At 36.3% G+C, this 26,418-nt stretch overlaps 1 long non-coding RNA gene across 2 annotated transcripts in view; it reads left to right on the top strand.

The window, feature by feature from the left end:
• LOC116645020 overlaps nucleotides 1-26,418 on the top strand; it is a 218,077-nt gene that overhangs the window by 189,598 nt on the left and 2,061 nt on the right. The gene's annotated exons all lie outside the window — the stretch shown is intronic.

Genomic DNA, 26,418 nt, shown 5'->3' with positions numbered 1-26,418 from the left:
GCAATGTTGAATCTAGCAGAAGGGCTAATAATTAAGCAGATAATTGCAGAAATAATTAATTTTAATAGTAATGAACATTATGAAGAAGTAAAGAATATTATGACAACATATAACACATGATCTAATCTAGTTTGGAAGGACAGGGAAAATTTCATTAAGTGATGTTTAAACTGAGACTCAAGGTTAAGTTAGACTCTAGGAAACTACTCTAGATTCAGGGTTGAGGTCCAGAAAAGTGTCTTGGATTGGGAGACTATACATACTGAAACAAAAGATTCTAACTTAGCACTCAACCAATCTTACAAATGTCCGTTAGCATCTCCCTTGTTTATTGATGTGCTATTGATATTGTCTGAAGGTTGCTTTTCTGCTTTATAGGAAGTCCTTTTTGCTCATAGCCTAGATGTTTTGCTTTGGGTTCATACTTTGGGAACTTTTAGTTTGATTGGGTGATTTTGTTGTTGTTGTTGTTGGCTATGACTGACACCAGTACCTACTACTCTATATTTGTAGGAATTCAGATGAGTCAGATTCTGAATTCTAGGCCACAGAGGCAAGTGGGATTGCATCCCTGCCCTTGACTTTAGAGTACAAAATACTGTGGTTTGAAAGCCACCTGTATGGGTGCCTGGGTGGCTCAGATGATTAAGCATCTGCCTTTGGCTCAGGTCATGATCTCCAGGTCCTGGGATCAAGCCCCATGTTGGGCTCCCTGCTCAGTGGGGAGTCTGCTTCTCCCTCTCCCTCTGCCTCTCCTCCTGCTTAGGTTCTCTCTCTCTCTCTGCATCTCTCTGTCTCATATGAATAAATAAAAGTCTTTTTTAAAAAAATAAATGCCACCTGCAAAACAAAGAAGTGAGTGAGGAATGGCTGTAGAAATAAATGAACTCATCCTTTTCCTGAGTGTATTTCAGAAACCTACAGAGTGAAATCTTTCATCTAAATTAAAGATGGACCCCCACAAAACTTCAAAGAGTTTGATGATGTGAAAGGAGTAGCCAGGGCCTACGAAGTGCTGGTGAATAATTACAATCTGAGATTTATTGGTGACCACTCTTGTGTCATTAAAAGGTTGGCTGACCAGATAAAACCAGGCATTGGCTAGAGGCAAGAATCTTGAGCCTCCCAATCTTTTGAAATTTCTAAGGAGTTTTCCAAGGGGAAAATCAGTATTCACATGCTATATAGGAAGATCTTTACATAGACCGAATGGATTCAGCTGGCTCAGGCTGCTTCATTTGACAACATCCGATTCAGTGCCTGAGAAATGTCATTATGCTTTAGATCCTAGGGATATTCATCATGCCTGCTAAGAGTTGAATGGAACATTCTTATGTTTGTGATGTATATTATTGAATCTCCAGTGTTGGTCAGCGTCAGATCAATTCAGCAAAAAAACATTTTACAATGACATTTGACACAGACCTTATCAAGGACTGTGTAATCAAAAAGTGTCACCTATAACATGATTATGTGGACATTCTTGAGTGAGTTTTCATAGCACTGAGTAGTTCTCATAGTGTGACTCAAGGTAAGACACCCAGATAGTGGCTTTTGCTTAATACCTAGGATAGTGAGGTTTCTAAATGCTATGAGCACCAGGTCTTTTTAATAATAGAGCTTACAGATGTGGTCTTCAAGTTATATAACTATCAAATAGTCACACTAAAATTAAAAGCTGAGCATTTTGTCAGTGACAACTTTTATTCTCACTCCAAAATCTTTCATTTTTGAAAGAATTGTTTGGTTGCACAGCTACACTAGAAAAGATAGTTTATGAATGAAACAAACTGGTCACTTCAGTTTCTCTTGAGTAATACAAATAAACAAGATAAAACAGGAAATGTGGAGAAAAAATTTGAAGACTGATTTATCTCAGTTATTCCAAGTCTGTTGGTTTTTGAGCAATTCAAGCATCATCTGTAAATATCACAGGACATATGGAATAACAGATCTCAAGATTGCAGAATAAAACACCTTTATATTAACAAACAAAATTTGGCAAAAAAATAATAAACTCATCAAAGAATTTATTACATAAAATATGTAACTTCTGTAATAAGATAAATATGTGTAAAAGTTATTCCCAGTTTCAATCACTCATCCTACATTATAGACATATAGTTTTCAATATGTATTAAATATATTCTCGATATATTATTAAAAATAATAATAGCTCACTGTGTTCTTGGCACAGCTAAACTCTTTACATATATCATCTCATTTACATTCACAACAACTTTGTAAGGTAGGCACTATTGTGATTTCCATTACAGATGAAGAAACTGCTTCTTAGAGGGGAAGGAAATAACCCAAGGTTATATGACTAGTGAGTGTTAAAGACAGAATTTGGATTAAGGCTTTCTGAGTTCAGAGCCTGGCTCTTAATCACAAACTGTACCTCTGGCTACATAGCAATACAACTGATTGAAAAACAATGAATTTAAACAACTTATCCCCTTTGCACACCCTCAAACAACTAGTTTGCTTTTAAAGTGATTTCTTATTTTTAAAAATGCATTGTTTTTGAACTAAGTATTTTGAAATTTTGCAGACATTTTTACAAATCATACCCCCATTCACCTGAATTAAGATCACGGTGGTATTCCTGTGTGAGTCAGGGATGTTGAGAATTCTGGAGGTAACATCTGGACTTTAGTGTGACATTGGTAGGCTAATTAGGACTGGAGGCTGATTCCTTTTCTTAATTGCTTTATCTTCTAGTTTATATTAGACCTATAGATCAGGTGGATGGTGACTTGTAACAGGTAAATGAAGAATTGAGGGGGAGAAATCATGAGCCTACTTTTTAGGAACAATTGGGTAATCAAGTTAGAGTTTTTAGGATGGAGACTTTCCTTTGTCAACAGTCTCTCCCCTGAAATATGCCATTCCTCAAGTTCCTTATAGCTTTCAGAAACATGGTATAATTTATTTTCAAAGGTCTGCTTGTTATGTTAGATGAGGTCAAGAGCCGTGAGAGTGAAGATGGCAGCCATGTAGAGAAGGCAAAGAGAATCTGGCAGGCAAAGTTAGCCCCAGAAAAGCAAAGTAGAAATTGGAGCAATAATGTGATATTTGAACAAATTACATAAGTTATGCAAGTTCTTCCTTTTCTGGATGGGCTTTTCTTTTCCACTATATGATTTTACAGTTTTAACTTTTTAATATGTTTTTATCCAAGTGGCTTTGATTGGAAGTTTATCTATACAGACAAATCTAATGTTGAGTATTTGCATTCTTCTGAAGTTTTGAAGTTTGGTTACTCATTGAGAGAATCTTGAGACCTAAATGAATGGTTGAAGTAATAAGGCAAAGTTGTTGGTTTTTCCCCCCAGATAAGATGTTCTTCTCCCCCTGCCATACTGTTTTCATTGTGGTAATATGTAGTATGATGTCCTTGGGCAAGGAAACATTTTGCCTTGATATTTCACTGGAATAAAATCATTTTTGATCAGGTATTACTAATTTCTCAATTCTACAAGGAATTTAAATCTCACTCTTGAATTAAGTGGTGAATGACAAAAATATTTTGACACATATGAATGAGGTTTCTTTTTTTTAATTTTGTTTAAGTTATGTATTTTTTAAAATTTTATTATGTTATGCTAGTCATCATACATTACATCATTAGTTTTTGATGTAGTGTTCCATGATTCATTGTTTGCATATAACACCCAGCGCTCCATTCAGTATGTGCCCTCCTAATACCCATCACCGGGCTAACCCATCCCCCCACCCCCTCCCCTCTAAAACCCTCAGTTTTTTTCTCCGAGTCCATAGTCTCTCATGGTTCATCTCCCCCTCCGATTTCCCCCCCTTCATTTTTCCCTTCCTACTTCTTCTCTCTCTCTTTTTTTTTTTTTGACATATAATGTATTATTTGTTTCAGAGATACAGGTCTGTGATTCATCAGTCTTACACAATTCACGGCACTCACCATAGCACATACCCTCCCCAATGTCTATCACCCAGCCGGCCCATCCCTCCCACCCCCCACCACTCCAGCAACCCTCAGTTTATTTCCTGAGATTAAGAATTCCTCCTATCAGTGAGATCATATGATACATGTCTTTCTCTGATTGACTTATTTCGCTTAGCATAATACCCTCTAGTTCCATCCACGTTGTTGCAAATGGCAATATTCTGGGTATTTTTTTTTTTTTTTTTGATGGTTGCATAATAGGAATGAGGAATGAGGTTTTTGATTCAAAGACTAAATTCATGCAAGGGTCATTATTTTGTTAATTTTTCATTACAGTGTCCAACTTGAGGGATGTGTATTAATTAACATAGGATCCAAAGGCAAAAATAAAAGTCCATATACCCAATTCTAGCTACAGCACATGCCAGTAGTAGGTGTCTGCTGTGTAGAAAGACTGGGAAAGTTTCTTAATCAAATTTCTTATAAATCTTTGATGTCTGCTTATTTATTTTCTGCAGAGCAGCAGCCTCTTCATGTTTGAGGTCCCAGTAGCAAGAGCCTGTTTCTGTTGAGTTTGATTATAGAAAGAGAGGTATGCTTAGAGGGAACCCAGCTGGATGTATCCAGCTTGCTGCCTTAGTTTATTTCATCTTAGATGAGAAAGGAGGACAAAGAGCAGTTATAGAATTGGTAATTGTACTACTGGCAGAGCCGCAAATGATATTTATTCTATTATACTCACTTGCAACCAGAGGATTCATTTTTGCAGGTGGATAGCATGCAAAGGCTTGGATTAAACACACTGTAATGCTTCGAAACCCTGACCATTGGTCTCTGTTACATAACAGTGTTGTTCATAGACATATTTTGCAGCTGTTACATTGGTGCTTATTTAGAATAATTTATAAGAAAAACTAAAGCTATTTGTTTGGTTGTAGTTTTCTACCAAATATTTGAATAGGAGTCAGGTGACTATTAGGCTGGAAGGAAAAAGTACAAAAGTTTAGGATTTGGCCATGTTTCAACAACTGTTAAGTTTTAACAATTCTGGTAATGTGTTCAGTCTCTTAAATGTTATGGGACTGATATTTCTTCACTTTTTTATGGGAAGAGAATTAGATTAATTGTGAGGGGCTGTCACTGGGGAACCTTTGGTTAAGGGTTACTTTTGAGTTTATTCCTGGAAAGGAATGAAACTGGCAGGGACAGGATCAGTTTTCTGTTATGTCTGATGACCATTTCCAGGAAAGTTTGGTTAGCCAAACCACATGGATTCTTGGTTTCTATTGTAATTTGCCAAAAGGGATGTCCCCCCATGGAAACTGTTAACACTTGTTTTTATAATATTGGCATCTGTAAGCTCTTCATTGTTATCTCAAGGAATAAAATCTTGAGAAGGAGGCTGAAAAGATCTACATCTTGAAATTCAGAAAATGGAAAACACTCTCTTCCATAATTGGAAAGTCTAATCATCCCTATTGTATACACTGGATGGTGGGGAAAATCATTCCAATAGTGAGAGAGGTCTTGTGTATTCAACCTTCTTTTCTTTTTTTTTTTTTTTAAGATTTTGTTTGTTTATTTATTTATTTGACAGAGAGAGAGAGAAACAGCATGAGAGGGGATAGGGTCAGAGGGAGAAGCAGGCTCCCCGCTGAGCCGGGAGCCCGATGTGGGACTCGATCCCAGGACTCCGGGATCATGACCTGAGCCGAAGGCAGTTGCTTAACCAACTGAGCCACCCAGGCGCCCTGTATTCAACCTTCTTAATGGTCTCTGATGGGACTTGATTTTAATTCATATATTGTAATTAAAAATGATATTCTTAAGAAATCAACAATTTATCATAAACATCAAACACCTGAGACATTCAAATTAGAATGAGGATAGTAGTCATTCATTCAACAAATATTTATTGGGCCAGACACAAGATATTTGTGAGACAAAGTGAGTAACATAAACACTCCCATTTAAATGGAACTTTTCACCTTGATGAAGTCATTCCAAATAATGGGAAATTTTCACTTTAATGCTATACTTTATATTACAAAAAGAAAACTTATGGATAATCCTCAGTAGGCCATGCAATCAGGATATTTTTTATTGGTTGGCATGTGCTCATTTAGATCCATGCACATTCTGTGTTTCTGATATACTTGTGATAACATTAACATTTTTTAGACAGGTGACAAACTTTGTTTAATATTGGGTCCTGCAATAATGTTACTTATGAAGGAGTTAATTTATAGCAGTGACTTTATTTGTTCTAATACCTAAGCTAATCAATTGCAGTATTAATTGAAGTTCTTTCTTGGCCTTGCAGAATTTAGCATATACTAGATACTCATGATTATACAAAGGTATATCAGCCTGCTGTTTTTAAATTTACTTTGTCCCTTTTAAGGACATACAATCAGCGATTTTGAACCCATTAATTGTGGATAAGCTTACTAATAAATCTGTAACTTATTAGTCATACATAATGTTTAGAAGACATACAGATTATGTCCATGCATTCAAAGTGAGGTAACAACTCTGACAGTTATATGGTTTCTGCAATTAGTGCAAACCAGAAATTCTTCATGGAGTAATGAGTCATCGATTAGTTGTTAGTTCTGCTACAACTAATTATTTTATAAAAATAAAATATCAAAATTTGTAAGATAAATTAGAAAGGATTCAAGTTAGCCTTATAAGAATTCCATTAATTATTATGCATTATACATTATAATATACTTTCTTGAGAGGAAGGAAAAGAAATGGAATTGCTTATAAACCTGGATGTGCCCATGGGAGGGATTTGAATATGTGACTTGTATTTGTCCTGTGTTTACAGTGGAAGCATGTGTGATAGACTTTGGCCCAGGCAGAACTAAAATACCAGTAGTAGAAAATCTGCTCTTCTGACTGCCCTATTGCTCCTGTCTCCACCAATATGCTCTCATTTCACGTTGTTCTGAAAAATTTATTTGAATAGTTTTCAGGGAGTATTCACTATTCAGACTCAGCAGGTAAAATGGCTGAGAAAAAAATTCCCATTGCAAAGAGAAAACATTTTTTTCTTTTCCTTTTTTAAAAATTGAAGTATAATGAACATACAATGTTATATTAGTTTCAGATGTACAATATAATGATTCAACAATTCTATACATTATTTGGTACTCATCATAATAAGTATACTTTTAATCCCTTTCTCCTATTTCCCCCATCTCCCCACCTACCTCCCCTCTGGTAACCATCAGTTTGTTCTCTATAGTTAAGAGTCTGTTTTTTTGTCTCTTTTTTCCTTATTCATTTGTTTTGTTCCAAATTGCACATATGAGTGAAGTCATATGGTATTTGACTTTCTCTGACTGACTTATTTCACTTAGCATTATACTTTCTAGATCCATCCATGTTGTTGTAAATGATAAGATCTCATTCTTTTTTTGTGACTAATATTCCATCGTATATATGTTTATGTGTGTGTATATATATGTGTGTGTGTGATATATATATATATATGTATATGTATATATATATACATGGACATATATATATATCTTTATCCATTCATCTATGGAGGGGCAGGCACTTGGGTTTCTTCTATATCTTGGCTATTATAAACAATGCTGCAATAAACATAGGGATGCATATATCTTTTCAAATTAGTGTTTTTGTTTATTGTGGGTAAATACCCAGTAGTGGAATTACTGGATCATATGGTAATTCTTTTTTAATTTTTTGAGGAACCTTCATACTCTTTTCCACAGTGGCTGGACCAATTTACGTTCCTACCAACAGGGCACTAGGGTTTCTTTTTTTCTCCACATCCTTACCAACACTTATTTCTTGTCTTTATGATCCTAGCCATTTTGACAGGTGTAAGGTGATATTTCATTGTGGTTTTGATTTGTATTTCCCCAATGATTAGTGATATTGAGCATCTTTTCATGTGTGTGTTGGCCATCTTTATGTCTTCTTTGGAAAAATGTCTATTCAGTTACTCTGCCCATTTTTTAATTGGACTGTTTTGTTTTGTTTTTGGTGTTGAGTTATATTAAATTCTTTTTGTATTTTGCATATTAACCCCTTATCAGATATATCATTTGCAAATATTTTCTCCCTTTCAGTAGGTTGCCTTTTTGTTTTTTTGATGGCTTTGTTTGTTCATGATGATGAAAATGGCTGAGAGAAAAATCCCATGGCAAACAGAAAACATTTTAATTAATACATTTCAAACCTCTGTCTCTCTATTTAACCACCATATTTACCTCTTGATTTAGATAGATGTCAGTTTTTTTCTTTTTGGGGGGGGTCTGGTGATCCTGTGTCTTTATTGTAAGCTGTCTCAGATCCTTTTTGAGAACAGACTACTTGTTTGTAACAGTCAGAGTTTAGTCAAGAAAACAGATATCACTCTAAGTGTTTCAAATAGAGGGCATTTACTACAGATAATTAGTAACATAGGTGACAGAAGAACTAAAAAGCCCAACAGAGAAAGGAGAAAACCCCAAAATTAGCAGCAGCAGGAAACAGCTACCATACCTAAGTTTAAAAGGATAGGATGAATGGAGAGGAGGTAGTCTACCAGACCTTAGATGCCAAGGCTGTCTAGTGTACCTATCTGGTAGAAGCTGCAGCAATACATGCACCCAAATTACTACTTTGGAAGGGTAGAATATCCTGTTTTTCCTTTCTTTCCACCATGCCCTGAGCCCCAGTCTGCTGCCAGTATCTCCTTTTGACCAGATCGGAAGCCAGCACACACAGGCCTGGGAGACACAGTCTGCAGGGTCAGTCTCCCTGTGACACAGCACAGAAGAAGGGTGAAGAAGGGATTTGTAAGCAAACAAGCCAAAGAAGATTTGAGTCAGTCAATTGATAACAGTAGTCTTTTATTTATATTTTCATCTTCCGTCAGAGAGATAAAATGATTAGTGCTAATTTAAAAATTAGCATTGTATACTTTGATTAGCTTTCAAAAATCTTGAAGTATCCAAAAAAAAAAAATATTGAAGTATCCACTTATCAAGAAGTAAACTGCAAGCTTTATTCACCTACTCTTTACCATAGCATTTTGTTAGCTGAATGTAAAACCCAGAGACTGGATTAGTTGGAGAACTTGTGTTGACTTCCCCCCACCGCCCTGAAAATGTTCAGAGAAAAGTTAAAGAGATTATCTGGTTAAGTTAGTATAAATACAATTCTGCTTAGAATCTGGTAGTTCTTTATAGATAACCATTCTAGCTCTATAAATTTGTAAGTTATATCTACTAAGTTTATAATTGTCATTGTTAGACGTTTATTTTCAGATAGAAATCAATTAGTTGGACCTAAGGACTTGGAAGGTACTCTGGAAAATAGAGAACTATATACAAAACCTGCCTGGATTTGCAACCTTCTTAATATGATGTAACAGAGCAATAAGTAGGATAAGTAGGTGTTCATGTCTAGAGATTTCCAGAATGAAAAGCAGAAGGTTAGAATGATCCTCAGAGCTTACTTATAAGGGGGAAAAATACCTCTTATTACTTAACAAGAAAAGACATATCCTACAAAGCATTTGTGATCTACAGAGTTTTAGTAAAATTTAAATGATTAAAATTGAACTTTGGGTGAATACTGTCAAATTCAATGTGATACTTTTTTTACCTTTTTTCCATCTTCCTTTTTGCAACCTATATATACTCTAGAAAACTAATAATAATGATGGTGATTATACTTAATCACCCATCCCACTTTATGGTTATACTTAATCACCATCATTATTATATTGATATATAATAATATATAATTTTATTATGATTATTATTATGTATAGTTGCAAGGTAGTGGACAGTGACTTTGGTATTCCTCTATAGGCTTCTTTGCAAAGAAAAATTATTCTAGACATTTAGGATTTTTCTATCAAATAGTAATCCCACTCACTAGAAAGTATAGGAATTCTTCCACTCTGGTCAGCTTGTACTATGAATTGAGAATGATATCAGTGCCTACCTCATAGTGTTGCTATGATGGTTAATATTTGTGAAGAGCTCGACTAGTGCTTGACACATGGTAAATGCTGAAGAAGTTCTTGGTGAATAAATAAATGCATAAATAAATAAATCTCTATTCTATCCAGGCATATTAATTCCCATCTTCCTTCTAGAGCTATGATATTTTCTCTGCTTGAATTCCCACCCCTCTTTCTATTTACCTAAATCCTGCAATTGAGAACTCGTTCAGATTCTACCTCTTGAGACTTTTGTGACAACTGCTGCCTCTGCTGACTTCGTCTTTCTCTTACACTCTATTGCACTTATCCACAAATACAGCATGCGTGTTTACTTAGCTCTTACCTTTGGTTCTTATTCAGGAGAGAACATTGGAATTCCCTGGAGAACTTTTCTAAAATATATATCCCTGGACCAAACCCCCAGAGTTTTTAGATTCATTAAGTCCTCGCTGGCACCAAAAACATGCACATTTTGATTAAAGCTCTCCAGTAAAACTGATATAATCCCCTAGTTAAGATACACCGATATGTGATCATCTGTTGGAGTATGTGCATTTTCTTTCTCAATGAGACTAAATTTCTTAAGGACATGGACCATGCTTTGTTTTTCTTGTGTATCTCGCTGGTGCTGGAAACATGACCACTACTGAGTAACACTTCTTTCTTGTTTGACTGTAAGATGTCTGAGAGTGGGACCTAGGATATGCATTGTCAAGGGATGTGGAGGGACAAAACGGATCATTCACCTGTTGCCACAATTATGCTGTGTAATGAGTATCCACAAAACTTCAGTGACATATAATGAAAGTTTAATGTTTATCTTTCTGGAATCAGTAGGAATAGGCTAGGCTGTCTGCTGAACTTACCTGGGCTTACTCATGTGCTTGGGTGTTCCCACTTTATGGTCTGCAGTTCAACAGCTTACTTAGGCATCTGTGAATTGGCTCTGTTCCACATAACTTTGATGCTCCTTCTGGGAACATTAGTCTAATCTATGCAAATTTATCATGGAAAAGAGGACAAGAGGACAAGCCCAGATATGTAAGCCCATTTCAAGCCTCTATTTGCAATGCATTGGCCAAAGCAAGTCACATGGTAAAAGCCCATTTATGGGAGGAGGGTACAGCACAATTACATTGCAAAAACTGTAGATAGAAGGAAGTGGGAAGAACTGATGACATTTTCCCCAAACTACCACAATGGGGCTCTCATTAATGTCTCTTCTGAGCAGAGCCTACTTTAATGCCTTATTGAAGGTCAATTTTTGTTGTATATAATCACAATCAGGATGTTTTTTTTTTTTAAGATTTTATTTATTTGACAGAGAGAGAGATAGCGAGAGCAGGAACACAAGCAGGGGGAGTGGGAGAGGGAGAAGCAGGCTTCCCGCTGAGCAGGGAGCCGGATGCGGGGTTCGATCCCAGGACCCTGGGATCATGACCTGAGCTGAAGGCAGACGCGAAACGACTGAGCCACCCAGGTGCCCCAGGATGTTTTTAAAACAATCTTACCACCCCTGAGTAAGCAAACAAGTAATTTTATTCAGATGAAAAAAAAGTTGCAAATAAACGATCACACTAATGCCACATCACTTGCCATTAAATAGAGAAATATCACCTTGTATTTCACAGACTCGACACCACCTGGATAATATGTCACACTTCATTAAACGAGAACATCAAATACAGAAAACAAAATATTTGTTGTTCAATAAGATTATTTACTACTTGAGCAAGGTTTGAGAAATTGTCAGCACAATGTGTTTGAATTCAGGAAATTAAACCAAGCACTGTGACTGGAAAAATATTAAAAACACCACAAATTTGTTTTAAAATGATTCAGCATCTTTTTGTCACTTGTGATTTGACTACTGGTTCCATCTTTATTACCTGTGGTATTGCTTAGTGAACTGTTGCAAAACCACCATGCAGTCTATCATGGAAGTTCAATTTAGTATTTCTGAAAGAGAGTTTGTACTAAGTGCCTCAGCTTTCAGAAAGGCCACACCATCTCCTTGTGTAAGGGACTTCATCTCCTAAAGGGCCAGAGTGTTAAAACGTTGCAAAGCAATTACATAAATTATACGTATGATATATATATTTTAACATATAATATATATTATTCATCACCAAAATAATAACTAAATTACTGTGACCACTTTTCTAAATTAATGTGCTGATTTTCCATTTTTGATTCTTTACTTGCTCCCAAGGTAGGTACTTCAATAACTCTTGGAAGCAGGACTGATCAGCAATACAAATATTATATAAACCATAGTAAGGGAAATTGCTTTTTATTCTTGCTTTGTCCTTACTGTGTCATGGGATTTTAGGTAAATCACTTAACTAATCAATATTCTTATCTATAAAAGCAGGCAATTTGGGTAAATGAATAACTAGGGTCCTTGCCTGTGTAGCCAAATAATAGATAAAGAACCTGAAGTAAACTCTGAATCAGTCAGATAAATATCTTTGTTCATACAGAAGACCGTATAGGAGCACCCTGTGTGGGTAGACTTACACTAAAGGTGTTATGCTAAGTTTTGCTTGGTTTTCCTTTCTAGGAAGGAAGGATGTTAACTTGTAGAATACAGAAAATAAAAGACAGCATAAACAGAGACACATACTAAGATGTAGGCTTATGCAATATACTTAGTAGAATTCATTGATTGAAATTTTTTAAGTCACAGCTACAGAAATAAATGAGGCAAATTTGGATTTTGATATAACCAAAAAGTTTCTTCTGAACCTTTCTAATGCTAGAGAAAACTGAGAGAGTCATATAATAAGCTCTTTCTCTGTTAAGTGGAGACATTTTAGAATTTTACATGAGTGTAATTGTGATGGAGCCAGAGAACAGGTCCATTTTCCTGGAAAGTCAAGAATGATAGCATTCCACAGCACTGAAGACCTTCTCCCTTTTGCACACATACAAATAAATATGCCCAATTCAACTTTAGGCAACACAGCACCCATGGGAGCAGGCTGGTTGCAAAGCGAAGTTCCTCAAGAAAGTGGAGATTAAAGCCTCAATTTTACTTTTTTAAATAGAAAATTTTGTGGAACTAACATTGTAGTCTCTCTTTTAGCCACAAAGAAGAAGTTGCTTTGGAAATTTGGAAAAAAAGCTTTAGTTCCTCTACATAGTTTTTGATAGAGCTTTGTGGTTAGTGCTACTTGCAGCAAAGAAAACTTAGCAAGCATTTGGGCAAGCTAAACTGGGCTTAGGACACCATATAATTAAGTGAAGTTGGCAGGATGGTTCTACAAGAGCGTGAGGAACATCACCTGGCCCTGTACTTGGGACCAGCCCGTATTAACCTTGGGGGAAATGAAGGTTATAGTGGGAATGAAGCCAGTAGCAGATAATTAATTATTTCAAAATGTTTATTTTCAACAGAGTTTGAATCATGGTGTCTTGTATATGGATAAACAGGCAATGCTTGGAAAAGCACAGTGCTATGAATGTTTAATAGTCAATTGATATCTTGATGTCAAAGCTACTTATATGTACATGCATTTTTAACTTGATTTGGCTGCCACAGTGAGACAAGCTAAAATTGAAGCACAGTTATTTTCAGGACTTAGAAGTTTAAAAATTCAAACTGCATGGTATTGTCTTAGGATGGAGGAATGAGGACAAAGTCATTCCTGTAATAGCAAAAAGGAGAAAGCATGGAAAAATGGATAATTGATGCCTAGATTTATAATTCGGTACTCATCAAGAAAAGGGAATAACGTATTTTTAGGAAATATCCTGTATACTAGGATAAGTATTCTATTTAATTTGCATATAGAAAAATTGGGGTCCTGTTTCCATAAAAAAAAATTGTGACTGAATATAGCAAGAACATTTCATTGTGTGACTAATGCGTTGGGCCACCATTTCCCTATCAGAAAACTAGCCATTTTGCTGGGAATGTATTTAATTAGATGACAGGTTTTAATTAGGTAGGACCATTCAGCCTGTTTACTCTCCACCTTTATCTCTCCATGAGCCATTTCTCCATTAGAAGGATGCAATAGCCATAATTATTCCAGTTATCCTAAAGAGAATGTTTTAAAGTGCAGTAGCTAGCTGTCAAAAAAAGAAGGCTAATTCCCAGTTATGAGAGCATTTTTCCAATGGAAATCTTCCTTTCATTCTGGTTGTTTCTAGCTTTATTTGGGTTCAATTCTCTCCTTCTTGGAGAGCTAAGTTCTTTTGTAACTGTTCAGAATTAAACAAATTCTTCAATTCTAGAAAACTTTCTACCTGTTTTTAGCTCTAGCCAAACTGTCTACATTACCTAAATAAGTACCTAAAACATGACACATATAATCAAAATGCCCAGAAGAAACATAATGGAACCAAATAATTTGAAAGTATTTCCCATAATATGTGGAATTTTAATAGATGTAAAGTTAAAAAAATAAATCGTCAAACCATGAGAGACTATGGACTCTGAAAAACAAACTGAGGGTTCTAGAGGGGAGGGGGTGGGAGAATGGGTTAGCCTGGTGATGGGTATTAAAGAGGGCACGTTCTGCATGGAGCACTGGGTGTTATATGCAAACAATGAATCATGGAACACTACATCAAAAACTAATGATGTAATGTATGGTGATTAACATAACATAAAAAAACCCAAAAACTTAAAAAAAATAAATCGTCAAATATTTGGGCAATTATAGGCTAAGTAAACAGATTTCGTTACTCTAGGAGTTATCAGATTGTTTACTTTACTGATAGGCATTAACTCATTGGCATCAGACTTCCAGATCTTTCTACTTCCATTGTATTTTCATGGGAGGAGGAAGCCTGGAGGAGAGAGAGTTTTCATTTAGATAATTAGTAATATCACACTTTTATTTGGTTTTCTTTGAAACCAGGACTTGACAATATCTTCCCTCAATGTCTGCTATTAAAAAGTTTAAAAATGTTTCTCTGATTCCCATTGTAAAGAAAAAAGGAGAACTGATTTTGTATGACTGCCAATATGTGTTGGGTTACTTGTCAAAATGAGCCAGGTACATGTGGATGCACAATGTCTAAGTTTTGGCCCCTCAGCCTTTTCTTTTTAGACAGAGATGTCATAGCCCAATAGGCAAAGAATGGTTGATAAAATTTTAACATTAAAAAAATTATACTTGAAAATATAGTTGCTTATTTGACACGGTACTAAAATTAGAGTATATATTATTGAACTATCTGGTTGTTTGGTGGGTGTATATTAGAAATGATAATCTAAATAATCTTTGGTTTTAACTCATGTTATCATCACATTTGCTATCTCCTAACTCAAGCTGCCATCATCTCTTTCCTTTACAATTGTAATCACCTTCTGCTGGTCTCCCTGCTTCTACATGTGTCCCACCACAGAATATTCCTTTTACCCAGTATCCAGTGTGACTCATTTAAAAACATAAGCCAGATTATATCCCTATGCTGCTCTAAATCATGGGATAGCTCCCTGTGATAGACAGAAATCTTAGATGGCCCCCGAGATTCCCACCCCTTCATGTACATACTCTGTGTGATTATTTGGAAGAATAATAATAGAGTTAATTAACCCTACCTAGGCTTGACATAATTGTATGAGCCCTTTTGAGGGGTCTAGATCTTCTCAGAGGTCAGAAAGATTTGATGTCAGCAAGATGCCTTCCTGCTGTGCTGAAAGAAAGCAGCCATGTTGTGAGCTGGGGGGTGGTGGGAGGAGTGTGCATTTGGCCAAGATCTATGGTAGCTTCTAATTGCTGTGAGTAATGTCTAGCTGACATGCAGCAAGAAATTAGAGACCTCAATACTACAACCACAAGGAGATGAATTTTGCCAATATCCTGAATGAGATGGGAAGAGGATCCCAAGCCTTAGATGAGATTATAGCCCCTGCCAATATCTTACTTTCAGCATGGGAAGACTGAGCTGAGAAGCCATTTGTGGCATGCCCAGACTTCTGACCCACAAAACTATAAGATACTGAATTTGTGTTAAGTTTTTAAGTTTGTAGTAATTTGTTATGTAGGAAACTAATAAACTTTCCATCTCTCACTGAAGAAAATATAAAATGACTTGAGTAAGGAATTTGGATTTTATTCTGGTGTTTGGCCCTGACTTTCTGTATTATCATCTTCTAGTCTATCCCTTCTTCACTTTGCTGCCACCACATTGTTCTCTTTAGAGTTCTCAGAACACTCCAGCATGTTCCTGCCTTAGGGCCTCTGTTCTTATTGTTACCCCCTTCCTGGAGCTTCCTGCCCCAGCACAGCCACGGACGTCCTGTCACACATCATTCAGGTTCCTATCAGAGAGCTCCTCCCTGGTTACCTAGATTAATCAGGATAGGCCAGGTTTTGCCATGCCAACAAACAATCCCCAAATCTCACGGACTTAAAATAAAGTGTGCTTTCCATTTCCCTATATATCTAGTTTGGATATGGAAGAGAGTTCTGCTCATCGTAGGCATGAGGGACCCAGGAAGATGGAAATTCCAACATTTCATAGTGCCACTATTTCAGCTTTCTTTTAGTATTAGCATAGTATACATATTACCCTATCCCTTTACTCCCCTCCCCATCCCTTTACTTTTAATATATTTGTGTCATTGTATTTAAAGTGGGTTTCTGGTAGATAATATATAGCTGGATCTTGTGGGCTTTTTTTTATTTGATATGTCAGTCTGTTTTTTAATTGGTATATTTAGGGCATTGATGGTTGAAGTGATTATTGATATAGTTGGATCAGTATCTCCCATATTTGTTACTATTTTCTATTCACTATCCTTGTTCTTTGTTTTATTTATTTATTTATTTATTTTGGTCTTCCATCTTTTTCTGCCTTCTTGGTTTTAATGTGTGATCCTCTCTTAGCATATTAATTGCATTATTAACTTTTTTTAGTGCTCGAGTTTGCAGCATACATTTATAGCTAATACAAATCCACCTTCAAATAACAGTATATCACTTCAAGTACAGGTACCTTATAATAGAGTATTTTGAATTCCTCCCTCCCATATTTTAAGAAATTGCTGTCATTTGGGTGCCTGGGTGGCTCAGTCAGTTAGGCCTCTGCCTCCAGCTCAGGTCATGATCCCAGGGTCCTGAGATCAAGCCCTGCATCAGGCTCCCTGCTCAGTGGGGAGTCTGCTTCTCCCTCGGCCCCTCACCTCATTCATGCTCTCTCTCTCACTCTCTCTGTCTCTCTCTCTCAAATAAAAAGGTCTTTAAAAAAATTGCTGTCATTCATTTCACTTTTCCATAAGCTATATTACCAAATACATTGTTGCTGTTATTATTTTGAAAAAACTGTTATCTGTTAGATAAATTAAGAATAAGAAAAATAAGGGCTCCTGGGTGGCTCAGATGGTTGGGTGTCTGCCTTCAGCTCGGGTCATGATCTCCAGGTCCTGGGATTGAGCCCCATGTCAGGCTCTCGGCTCGGCAGGGAGTCGGCTTCTCCCTCTCCCTCTGCTGCTCCCCCTACTTGTGCTCTGTCTGTATCTCTCTCAAAATGAATAAATAAAATCTTAAAGAAAAAGAATAAGAAAAATAAAAAAAAATATTTTACCTTCATTTATTCCTTCTCTAATCTATTTCTTTCTTTATGCAGATCTGAGTTTCTGACCTGTCATTTTTCTTCTTTCTGAAGAATTGCTATTTTACATTTCTTGGAAAGCAGGTTTACTGCTAACAAAAGTTCTCAAGTTTTGTCTAAGAAAGTCTTATTTCTCCTTCACTTATGAAGGAAACTTTTGCCAGATACAGGTTGGATCTAGGTTGATGGTTGTTTTTTTCTTTTTAACATCTTAAATACTTCATTTCACTGTGTTCTTGTGTGTATGGTTTCTAAAGAAGTCGGATATAATTCTTACTCTTGCTCCTCTATAGGTAAAGTGTTCTATTCTTTGGCTTCTTTCAAGATTTTTTTTCTTTGTCTTTGATTTTCCACAGTTTGAATATAATATGTTTAGGTATTTATTTTTTATCTTTATTTTCATTCTGCTTGGTATTCTCTGAGATTTCTTGATCTTTGGTTTGGTGTCTATTATTAATTTTGGAAAATTCTCAGTCATTATTGCTTGGAATATTTCTTCTGTTTCTTCCTTCTCCTTCTGGTATTCCTATTATGAATATGTCATACCTTTTGTAATTGTCCCACAGTTTTTGGATATTCTGTTCTATCTTTTTTATAACTTTTACTCTTTGTGTTTTAGTTTTGGAAGTTTCTATTGACTTTTATTCATGTTTACTGATTCTTTCCTTGGCTATATCCGGTCCATTGATGAGCATATCAAAGGCATTTTTCATTTCTGTTAGTTTGGATTTCTAGCATTTCCTTTTGATTCGTTCTTAGAGTTTTTATCTCTGCTTATATAACCGATCCTTTCTTGCATGTTGTACATTTTTCCCAGTATAACTCTTAGCATATTAATCAAAGTTGCTTTAAATTCTAGTCTAGCATTCCCACATCTCTGCTATGTCTGTATCTGTTCTAATGCTTGCTCTGTCTCTTCAAACTGTGTTTTTGTCTTTTAGTATGCCTGTAATGGACCTTTATTTATTGTGAGGTTTTATGTTTACCTGGTTAGAAGTTAGGTGGTGATTATTGTTTGCTGTAGCTATCAGTAGCAGAGGCTAAAATTTCCTCCTTGGTGTCCTTGTTTTTGTCTCCCCTTTTGTCTTTGGGTTTCCCTAGAAACTTCCTAAATGAGGTCTGAGGCATGCAGTTCTTTCCATAGTATCCACTTATATTACACAGGAGCCCTCTTGATGTTGTGGTAAGATGTGGCAGGAGGAAAGCATTCTGTAGTTCTATACTTTGGTTTCAATCATTTAATGAGCCTGTGCTGTCCCCTTGGGCTGTGATCTTCACAACTGCTTCTCAGTCTTTCACCCTGATAGTTAACTGACATGGGAAAGCTAGAGGGGGTTGTAGTTGGGTATTTTCCTTCTTCCAGATCAGTTAGGTTCTGGTAAAACTCAAGTCGATTAGGCTCTGGTAAAATAGTTCCTCTTGAGGGCCCACTTTGGAAAGCACCAGGGAATTTTTCTCTGATCTTCAATGTAAGAAGCTCACTAAAGTGCAGGAGTTTTCCTAAGACTGGGCTCCTTGGATTTTTTACTTCTCAAACTTGTCCATATTAATGCTCCAGCAATTCCATCAGTTACCGTTTAGGTCTTCCTACCTTGATACTGGTTCAGATGGAGGTTTCTACTTAGGGTTTCCTCTCCAGTAAGTTGCAATTCTCAATATACACCTCTCTGTCTTTTCAATTTTGGGGACCGTTCTTTGCCCTGTGACCTCAATGCTCTGTTGAATGTAAGAAAGTATTGATTTTTAGTTTGTTCAGCTTTTTTCTTGTTGTATGGACAGAAGTGGTAACTTCTAAGATTTTTACATGCCAGACTAGAAACTAGAAGTTGCCACTATTTCAACATGAGACTTAAAGTTTTGCCACAGCAGGAGGAAACACTTTAGAGAATTGCACGGTGGCCCCTAAATTCTCCAGCCTGACAGTGATGTGTCATTTCTATTGATATTTCATTGGCCAAAGTAAATCACATGGTCACACCTAAGTTTTAAAATGTGAGGAAATGTAACCCTCTAGTGTTCCTAGAAGATGAGCATTAGGAGTACTGGAGAACACTATTAATGGTGACCAGAGCTTTCTATATAAGATAGTATTTCCAACTCCATTTACCACTTTGCTCTCTTACCACATCATTATCATCTTTCTAGCACTTTATAGTACTATATTATAGCATCCATAAGATATTATAAAAAAAACTATCATGGTAAATACTCTGTTTATTATTTGTCTCTCCTCTCCTACCTCCACCAATGTGAGGATCATGGGAACAGGAACTTTGTCTATTCTAGTCACTTTTTATCCCCAGAACCCAGAATGTCCAGTGTTCAATGCATATTTGGCAAGTGAGTTAATGAATATATTTTGTTTTAACCTTGGGAGCCCAGAAAAATGAACCCTTGTTGAACCCTTTACATCAGCCAAATCTGGCTCAGAAGCTATCTTTCCGATAGGAATGAAGCTGCATAGCCTTGTGCAGAGCCCTTGTCAGGCTAGTTGGGCATATCCTTTGCTATTAGACAGCAAGGAAAGAATGAAAAAGCATCAGAAGTTCCCTGGAACATGGTGCTGTTTGAAGGCAAGGGTATACACAACCTGAGGGGAAATGAGTTTGAAAATGAGCTTAGGCTTTTAAACAATGCAGGCAAAAGTGTCAATAACTTGAAAAATAGGTAAATTCTCAGTTTAACAGTCTTCTCATCTGAGGTTTATGTTTATAATCAGGGATATGCAGTTTTCATTCCTCACTGGAAAGCAAAAAGCTAAATCACCTCTTGAATATGAAATTTAGATACAATGCTTGGAACGTTCTCCTCAAAGAGCAGACCTGTCAGATCCTGTGCTGGTTGATATGTGGGCTTCCTGCTGGTTCAGGCACATTGTCTTTGTGCTTTTTATGCTTATTGTTCACTCTGAGCTTAATGAGTGCATTCAGGCATGTAATGAAGAACAACACCATCACACAAACAATTCATTGAAGTCCAAAGATATGGTGATTTTATCAATTATATTATTCAGTAGAGTAAATTTACATTTTATTAAAAAATACATAGATTGAGTGGCATCTGGAGCACTGTTGTGTTGACACTCAGGGTTTTTGCAGCCATGCTACAAAACAAAATCTCAAATTGATGGCATTTGATAACAGTGTAAAGCTTTTGTCTTTCTACTTGCTAGAGGAAATAGATGAGAGCAATGCAGTTGTGGATCACAGGCCCTCTGGTGTGAAATTCATCCTAACTAAGCTGAAAACACTTGATGGCCAAAGGCACAGATTCCCATAGCAAATAATTTTCATTTTCACCTCCACTAGCTTTGGCTAATGGGATGAACACAAGGCTAGAAGGCAAGTGAACCCCACTAGTTATCCAAGAGTTACTTGATGTAAGCAAATTACTTGCCTTTTTTCTCTTTTCTTCTTTTTAAAAATAAAGTGTTTTATAGAGTTTTCAGAGCATGTTTGTATATATCTTATTTAATCTTACAACAGCTCAGTGAGATTAACTGGTCAAAAGTTCTCACTTGCATTTCTATGTAAGGGACACTCAGAGAGTTGAATGGGAAAGAGGTCAGAGATTTTGACTCTAAACCCAATGCTTTTTTTTTTCTTTCATTATACAACAATGATGCTCTGGACCTCAGTTTCCTCATTTCAAACCAAGGATAAATATACTTAGTTTGTTAACTTAAGTTGTGAGGATGGCAAAAGATAGTTGAATTTTAAATGTTGTGATTAGGCAAAGCCTTATGCAGTTGAAAAATTATCATCTTGCTTATGTTAAGTCCAAGGGCTCTTCCTTAGACCATAAAGCCTTCTTCTCCACATTCTTCAAAAAAAAAAAAAATGTCCAGCACTGATACATGTGTATAGACCCCTGGAATTTTCCATTGAAAACATCTAGGAATGAGCTGTCTTAAAGGAAGAGTGGAAAGTCATTTAAAAGCAGCCAAATAGCAACTCAGATTTGGCCCTCTGTAGGGAGAGTTATCAAATTAAAAAAAATTTTTATGATAACTTGTTGATTTGCTTCAATGCTATTCTGTTTATTTTCTAGCTCATTGATAAGATGATCCTCTTACTTTTGACTAGGCATTGCCACATGGAGCCATGATTTTCAAGGACAGCAATACAAAAATAAATAACTATTTTATATTCCAAAATACATTATGACTGATTCTTTTCTCAGAGCAGGGTTGGAAAACTTTTTCTGTAAAGGACCAGCATTTGTAGAACATATAGTTTCTGTCACAAATACCCAACTTTACTGTTGTAGAGTACAAAAATAGCCATAAACAGTATTTAAGTGGATGAGCATGTTCCAATAAAGCTTTATTTATGGACATTGAATTGTGAGTTTCATATCATTTTCTCATGTTATGAAATATTATTCTTATTCTTATATTATTCTTTTTCCAACCATTCAAAAATGGGAAAAACCATTCTTAGCTCATAGGCCATACAGAAACAGGTGATTTAGTCCATGGGCCATGTTGATTGAAATCTGACCTAAAGCACAGGACAAACATTCACTTCTACTGTAGACCTAGTCTATACAAATGATTCTTTGAGTTGGAAAAGCATTTCTAGAGAGTCTGTTCTCACAATGCAAACTTCCAGCACTGTCAGCAAAGGCGATATCTAACAGCAGGGTTCTAGAAGTTAGGTAGTCATCTCTGCATAGGAAAGGTAAAAATACTTCCTCATCAAAGAAGGGAAATTAATTAGCACCATTTGGTATATAGCTTACAAAATCTTGGGGCAAAGGCAGTCTCACAGGGCTAAGTAGTCCAGCACTCTCAATTTGGTGCTCAATAAATATCCTTTGAGTTCATTGAAATTCCCACACAAAGTTCCTAAGTTCTTTCTTACTATGTAGAATGAAATGAACATGGACTATAATTGTCTGTTTAGAAGACAAGGGGTTAATGAAATTAACCTTTTAGTAGCACTCTTTACTGCTATTTGATGAGGGGTGATTATGAAAGACTTAAATGACACTGAGATTTTACAAAAGTGCTAGGCAGTAGGGCAAGGTGTACACAATATCTAAATGATTAGCCATTATGAGCTTGATAATACCTGTGACTAAGCTAATCTGTGGCTATAAATTGGATATCTATGGAACCTGCTAAATTCTTCCAGATCTCCCGTGTGTAATTTAATCATAATGAAGCAGCTAATTACTGGTGCGACCTATTATCTTGGAAGTTCACGCATATTCTAAACTCCTTTGCCTCATAGTCAATGCCAAGATATGTTAGTACCTAACCTTTAGTTGGTTAAGAGCAAGACTGTGGATTCAGACAGCTGAGGTTCAAATTCCGCTCTGACATTTACTCGGTATGAAACTTGGGATACATTACGTAGTCTCTCTTTGCTCTTGGTTTATTCATTTGTAAATAATAATGATAATAATGATAATAATAGTATTCAGGCTGGTTGGGCTAGATTGCGCGCAAGCTAAATGAATCAAGTCATGTAAGGTTCTCAGAACAATTGCTGGAATTAAGACTTCAGTAAATGCCAGCTAAAAATACACCTTTGGGTCCTAGTCTGATGCTATAAGCTGATGACTTCTCTAGTCCCTATCCCCGCATTAAACTCCACATAAGTTTTTCACTTGAAATACCTATGCATGTAATGTATGGGGATTAACATAACAATTAAAAAATATATATATAAAAAAAAAGAAATACCTATGCACCTCTGCTTTGAAATAGAGTATTCATCTCAAAATTATCATGCCCACAAAACACACTTGACTTCTTTCCCACCCCAAATCTGTTTTCCCCAAATTGAAAGAACTTTATTTTCCAGCTTTTCAGACTAAAAAACAAGTACAGTCTTGAGGTCATCTCTGACTTCTTTCCTTTTCTTACATTCCACATCCTATCCAATAGTATATTTTGTGAGTTCTAACAAAATATATCTAAATCCAACTAACCCACCACCTTACCTATTATCCTAGTCCATGTCACAATTACCTTTTGCTTAGGCTGTGCTTGGAATAGCCTCCTAACTAGTCTCTGTTTCCGTCCATGATCCCCTGCTGTCTGTTCTCCGTGCACCAAGCACCATCTGCACCATGCTGTATCCACAGCGTCTACACAGTTCCTGGCACATGGTCAGTATTCAATAAATGAACTAAATGAATGTTTGATTAAAATATTTTAAAGCTACTTGGCTTATAACCTTATGATAGACACCGAAAGGATTTAGTTGAAAGTGATGCAAAATTCTAAATAGTCTCTTCTTTTTAAAATTGTCTTAATAAATAATTCCTTTAGAAATGAGTATAGGATGATAAGGTAGGACTGCATAATTTTGAAGTATCCATCAGACTAAAATTTTGTGAACCTATAACTTGCTAAAAGCCATAAGACCAAGAATAAGGCAGACAAATCAACCTAGGTGAACCCTTTGTAATATTCTAGAAAAGTGTACCAGGTTTAGAAAGTAGTTTTGTGAGCCCTGAATTTGTACCAGAAAGGTTGATTTGTGAGTCCTACATTTGTACCAGATATGTATATTTTATATTCACACCCAATTAGTCAGGACCTACTATTGTATGAAAAAGAAAATAAATTACCCTGTTAAATTAGATCTTTAACTAGGAAGTAAAAGTAGAAAAATACTTTGTGTCAAATTATGAATCTCTAAATATCATGCTTCTTTGGCAGTACTGTTCATTTATGAAACTTTTACTTAAGGATCTTAAAACAAATTAAAACGTCTGGTATAATTTCTTCAAACTGCAAAGTTGTTGTTTAAGGTTATGTTTAACTATTGGGAGACTAAGGTCCAGGATGCTTTTAACATTAATGTCTGGTTTCTCTGACTTCTCTGGAGTGATTATGTCCAGACCAAGAGATGCTACAAAGGGCAGTTGCCAGCAGCAACAGCCTCATCCTTTTGGTAGAGAACAAGGGGCTTGGTGGGCCATCGCCTGCTGCTGAAGGCTGGGAGGTCTGTTCTCTTCCTAGGCCACTTCCCGTCTATAACACCTCTCCTATCTATCCCCATTTTTTTCCTGAATAAATGAGAGATGTACATGATTTCTGTGTCTGGAAAATTCAGAGAATCTTTTCTCTTGATTATTAGCAAGAAGACACTTGAAAATATAAAGAAAGAAGAAAAAGAAAGGGAGAAAGATAGAGGTAACCAGAAGAGAAAAGGGTCAATCTCCTTTTTGGAAAGGAGATAGGAAAGAAAATGAGGAAAGAATTCATTAATGCTTAATTTTTGAATGATGTTGAAGAAAGAAACTAGTGTGTGTGTGTGTGTGTGTGTGTGCGCGCGCGCGTGTGCGCGCGCACGTGTACTACCTTTGTGTGCTGAGAAGCCTTGAAGCAAAGCTGCACCTAAGCAAAGAGCACACCAGGAGCCAGGATCAGGGCTTCTTGGAGAAATGGCTGATTCTAGAACTGGAACAGGAAAGAACAAGATAGACCTGGAGCATCTTATTGTAGCAGAACATAAAGTGTCCAAAGAGTGACAGAGGCATGTCAAAGTGACATGGGAGCAGCCTGAATGGGCTTCTGCTGGGCAGATTTGGGAATAATTTGGGCATCAAAATGTAATAAAAACAATAACAATAGTAATAATTGCAACCTATTATGTAAGGTAAGAATTCATGAGTCTATTCTTATTTAAATTTTAAAAACCAGACAAATGGAGAGAGAAGAGAAAGCCACTCTTCTTTACAGCAGAATTATAACCAAAAAATGTAGAAGGGATGATAGACTTAGAAAATCATCAATGTATGCTAAACCTGGTGAGTAAAATTTTGAAGAACCTGGATATTCACATAGACAAGTATCTCTAAACAAATTCTGTATTAATTACAGAGAGACAAATAGCTGCTTTTCACTGGAGAAACCTGGTGGATACCAAAGTAAACATCATCAACACTGGAACCACCGGTATCAAATACCTCCAGATATGGTGCAGAGAAAGACGAGCCATCGCTTCCATGCCAGAACAAATAACTTGAATTTAACCATGAGAAAACATCAGACATTCTATGAAGTAATTGGTCTGTACTCTTCAAAAATGTCAAGGTCATGGAAGTCAAAGAGTCAGAGGAAAGATTCCAGATAAAGATTAAAGCAACATGACAACTAAATATAATGTATGATCCTAGGTTGGATCCTGAACTGAGGAAAATGAAATAGCCATGTAAGACATTATTGGAACAATTGACAAATTTTGAATATAGACCAGGGATTAGTATCTTAGTCTGCTTGGGCTGTCATAACAAAATACCATAGACTGGTAGCTTAAACAACAGAAATTTATTTTCCCACAATTCTAGAACCTGGGAGTCCAAGATTAGGGTGCCATCATGGTCAGTTTCTGGCAAGAACTCTCCATTTCTGTCGTAGACAGCTACATTCTCACTATGTGCTCACATAATCTCATTTGTGCACAACATAGGGGAGGAAGGTAGAGAAAAGTCTTGCTGGTGTCTCTTCTTAAAGGCCACTAGTCCCGTCAGGCTAGGACCCCACTCTCATGACCTTATCTGTCCCTAATTACCGCCCAAGGGCCCCATCTCCAAATATGTTCACATTGGGGAGTTAGGGCTTCAACATATAAATTTGGGAAAGGGAGACACAAACATTCAGTTCACAACATTCTGGTATCAATGTTAAGTTTTCTGACTGTGGGAACTATGCAGGGGTTATGTGAGAGAATGTTCTTGCTCTTGGGCAGCATACCCTAAAATTTTTAGGGGTAAAAGAACACATGGTCTCCAAATTATTGTCAAATGGTTTCAGAAAAAAATGTACATACACAAATATACATATACAAATAGACCTACAGAATAAATCAAATGGGGAAAAACAGAAACAATTGTAGAATCTGGGTAATAGGTATAATGGGAGTTCCTTGTACATCAAACTAAAAAAAGTTTATGCAAAAGAATCCTTGGAGTTACAAGG

The sequence above is a fragment of the Phoca vitulina genome, unplaced genomic scaffold (assembly GCF_004348235.1).
Source record: "Phoca vitulina isolate PV1807 unplaced genomic scaffold, GSC_HSeal_1.0 scaffold1, whole genome shotgun sequence".
Classification (NCBI taxonomy): Eukaryota; Metazoa; Chordata; class Mammalia; order Carnivora; family Phocidae; genus Phoca; species Phoca vitulina.
The sequence above is the reverse complement of the archived record's forward strand: the minus strand, read 5'-3'. Positions and strand labels throughout refer to the sequence as shown.